Raw genomic sequence first — 4,950 nt, forward strand, 5'->3', positions numbered from 1 at the left:
AGACTGTCGAATGGTCCCATAATTCGACGGTTTTGGACCGTCGAATTTTGAAAATTTTCACGCAGTGCCTGTCGTCAAAGCTAGTTTGCCGGTGGATGAAGGCTTGGGCATCGTCCAGGGGCCACCCCTATACAATTCCCAAGAGTTCAATAGTGTTTTGCCGGTGGATGAAGGCTCAGGCTGCTCCGGAAATGTCATCCACCACCAGGAACCACCCATCTCTCCTCCCATGTACAATTCCCAAGAGTTCAATAATGTTTTGCCAAAATATGATTCTAATTTTCCCAAAAACATTTGCAACACCAAAACAATTGTTGAGTTGCAGGGGATGTGGGTCGATGAAGGCCCGAGCAGCTCCAGAAACGTCGTCTGGGGTCCACCCCTGTGCAATTCCCAACAGTTCAATAATGTTTTGCCAAAATATGATTCTAGTTTTCTCGAAAACATTAGTAACAACCCCCCGTTAGTTGAGTTGCAGGGGATGTGGCTCGATGAAGGCCCCGGCAGCTCCAGAAATGTTGTTTTGCCAGTGGATGAAGCCCCGGGCAGCTCCGAAAATGTCATCCAGGGATCACCCTGTTAGCCTCGATTTACGTGGATGGTTTAGAACCACCATTTTCGGAGCTCATGAGGTGGTCCACGATGCTTCATCACGTTTCCTATAGTTAAGAAATGTAACCCACTTTAGATATGGGTGTGGCAACGAACCAAAACGTGGTCGAGTGCTTGAATGAAGCCTCGACCAAGTTTGGTTATAAAAAGAACCGTTTGGTCCCCAAAACTTCTCAATCTCTTTCATTTTTACACCATCTAAGGAGTGAATAAGAGTTTTGGAAGTACCAAATCAAGATCGAAAGATCCGCAGCGTAACAGTAAAAAATCAATGGTTGGAGCTATGTATTTCATACAGTTTTTGGGCAATTTTTTTAGATTCCGATTCTCAGATTATTTCCGCATTTATTTAGAGAATAGATTTATAGATTTATTTTTGTTTTTGTTTTTTTCATTTGGTGTCAGAGCCCATCTAAATCTCTGCCTTGATAATTTAATTTTTATTTTTATGTATCCGAAAATATATATATTTTTCTGTTTTTGGTTGAAATTTTAATTTAAAATTTGATTTTGATACATACTGGAGCTAAAAATCATTGAGAAATTAGATTTCTAATTTTATGTATTTTTTAAACAATTTTTTTTAATGTTATAATGTTGATTTGGAGACCGATTTTGGCTGCTAAGTTGTATCGGATCGAAATCGGATAGAAATCGGAACATCGAAAAATTATTGAGAAATTAGATTTCTAATTTTTATGTAATTTTTAAACAATCTTTTGGACTTTTATCTGATGAGTTGTATCAGATCCAAATCGGATAGAAATCGGATACAAATCAGATAGAAATCGAATAGACTGAAAGTTGAAGAAGACCAATTTCTATAAAAATAAAATAAAATAAAATAAATTTTAAAAATTGTTTAGGCATTTATTTAGCTTCATGCATACCTTTTATTTATTTATTTTGCATATGATATTCAGTTTGTTTAATTGTATGCAATTTATTCATATTTATATATATTTGCATGTATTAATTATTCTGCTTAAATTAATTATGCAAATTTTTTTGATGAATATTTATGCTTGAAATTATAAGATTGATTATGCATAATAATGACACGTTGGGCTCAGTTAATATTTTATGCAAAATAATTTTTAAGCATAAATGAATAATATCTAAGTGATCCATATAATTTTAATTAATTAGAGAATAGCCACAACATCTTTAATTAAATAAAACTATAATTAATTAGGATAACATAAAATTTATTTAGACATCAATTGTAATTAATTATACTTAATATAATAAATTTTATCCCACAGGAAATTTTATTATATTTATATAATTAATTAGGATAAAATATCAAATTATTCATAATTTACCAATAGTTTTATCATAAAATTTAATTTAAGATAGAATATATATCAAATTATATACCTTGTATAATTACGAATTAAGTGAATAATTTGATATATTCTATCATAAAGAAGGATTGAATATTTTGAATTAAAAATTTAGCCCACAGGCAATTTTGGTCATTAGATTCAATTTTAAGCATGATTTACATTGGTAAAATATGAAATTATTTAGGTCTCAATTTTAGCACAGAAAAATGCATGAGAAAAATAACAATGAAATTTTCAAACGACTATGCACTACTATCAAGAAATAGGGGATGTAAAGGGAGGAGGAAAGAAACTCAAGCCACAACATAAACTGTTTCCTTAAATTTGATTTTTCTTTTAATAGGGTATCATAATAACACATACTTTAAAGAAAATGGAGAAGCCTTTCAGAAACTTACCATCAACTAGGTTATCAGTATAAAAGACTTTGCATTTTTTTTGTTCAAAGTTATTTGAAGAATTCAAGGTTTTTTATAATAAAAACAAATTAAAAAAATTCTATACATTCTAGATTGGTCTACTCGACCTCCACATATCAAGCATGAAAAGCAAAAGCTCACCAACATGTATAAATACATATATGAAAAGCAAATAGAGAAAATAATGTTGTGATCTCATATTAAGTCAAAGTGATGCAAGAACTTACGTCATACAAATCAATCACCAATTCATCAGGGTTAGGTGAAAATACACTGTTAACATACACAAACTATTGAGTGAAGGAAAATTAGTTAGGATTAGAATTGGTGATTGGTACTATACTACATTTTCAGGAAAAACAAAAGAGAGGAAAAAAAAAAAAAACATTACCAATGTGTCTCGATGAATTTGTCGGCGAAGAAATTCAATTACTTTGGCAAACTTGTCCGATCCCACTATCTACCAATCCAATAGTTATTAGCAGGCATAAGCACATTATTAATGAAATTTCTAATGATCCAGTCTAGAAAATTTTCAAGATCAATTTAAATTGATCAGCTAATTACCACAATCGGATTAATTAATAGATTTTTAATCTAATCAAGGTTTTGTTGGAATCTATCCAGGGGTTTTCGATTGTTACAAATTGCAACTATCAAATCGAGAAATAAATGATTCTAGGGTTCCAAAAATTAAATTCAAGCATCCCAAATTCTAAGACAGTTTAAGAAAAATGGAAGCAAAAGTAAACCTCAATCATGAATCATGATGATATACAGATAAATATGAATTTGGAAAGGAAGAATAAATACCTTGAACTTGGCTTGCTTAAGTATCGGAACATATCCAATTGCCCTAAGATGGACAACCACTGCAGGAAAAACCAGAAACAGATTGATACCTCTATTAACGAACCTAAAAAAACATGAAACCCTAAACGTAATCTTGAGATCAAATAGAGAAGAGATTTTGATGGGTTTGTCAATGGAGGAGAGACAAACCTTTGCGGACTAAAGTCGATAGGTCACTTTGAGAGAGACTGTGAGAGAGAGATAGAGAGGACGATCGATCAAGAGAGAGATGGTGAGATTGGGAGAGAGATGGAAAGAGAGAGGTCGTTCGAGAGTATAGTGAGAGACAGAGAAAGAGCTACAGTGAGAGAGATGAGATTGAGAGAGAGACTGTGAGGGTGAGACTGGAAACATGGTCCACAAGCTGTCGTTTTTGAGTTTTAAAATTTGTGAGGCCAGGCCCAACAAATTTTTTGATTAAAATTCGGAATTTTCACGTAGTGAACCATCCATTTTTTGTAAATCATGTTGATGGGGTTAGAAGTTTCGGAATTGACTGACTTTTGGTGAGGACGATCTTCTCATCATAGAGATCATAAGCATCATATTTTTCGTTCGAATTCTAAAATAAGTGAAATTGAAATCAGAACCACCAAGTAATACGAGTACATGTTGGTTTCGGATGCCAAGAATCAAACGAAAAACAAATTTCAAATCATGATATTAATTTTTTTTTCCTTATTTATATATATTATCAACTTGATTATTATTTGTTCCGCTAAAAATATAACATTAAAATTCATCTAAATAATATAATACGGTAAGGGAGACTGGGTTTACTCCTAAGTCCATGGAAAAAAAAGAAAAAGGAAAATGATGTAGACGCTGGAATGACACAAACGGAGACAAAAAGTTGACAAAAATGATGTGGTGGTGCACACATAACTGCAGATGCTTTTTACTTGTATCTCGTGAAAAAGCATCTATGGTGAAGTAGACACGCATTGAGAAAAACTCAAAGAAATAAGGGGGTGGCTGAATGGTATCGACTTGGGGTCAAGGAGTCTGCTCCTTCTTTGATCTCAAGTTCGAATCCCACTACCCATAAAAAACCTTGGTGAACTACGCACCGTTTCACGTAGTGGGGCATAGCCTGGATACCCTTCGTTATCAAAAAAAAAAAAGAAAAAAAAATAAGGACTCCTCTCCTCTATGCGGTTTCCTTGGCTAAAGAAATGGTTAAGTATAAATACTCCAATTTGTTCTTCATCATCCAAACGGAACATCCGATTTTCTGAGAAATTTTCTTTATCTATCTTCAATCAGACATGACAAATCAAATACCTATTGGTTTCAGATTTGTTCCAACCGAGAAAGAACTGGTAGTCGATTATCTCCGTCAAAAAATCTTAAAATGAACATTACCTTGTGATATTATCTCGGTAAAGAATATCTACAAACTCAACCCTGAGAAACTCTCTGGTATGTGAATATTTTGTTATTTATTTATTTATTAATAATCCTGTTCTTTACATTCTACATGATTGTTTTTAAACAAGTAAGTGTGTTAACTATATCTATGAATTAGATTTGGAGATAGGAGAGTACTTCTTCACTTTGAAAGAGAAAAAACATCCAAATGGGAGTTATCCATATCGTGTTGTGGCTGATGGGAACTGGAGCAGTAGGATAATAGGTAATTATATCTACAATGATAAAGGGAGAGTTGGGAAGAGGAATTTGTTGAAGTACATTAATGGAAAAAATCAAACCCACTG

Source organism: Akebia trifoliata, chromosome 15 (assembly GCF_017979445.1).
Source record: "Akebia trifoliata isolate Shusen 1 chromosome 15, ASM1797944v1, whole genome shotgun sequence".
In the NCBI taxonomy this organism is placed as follows: Eukaryota; Viridiplantae; Streptophyta; class Magnoliopsida; order Ranunculales; family Lardizabalaceae; genus Akebia; species Akebia trifoliata.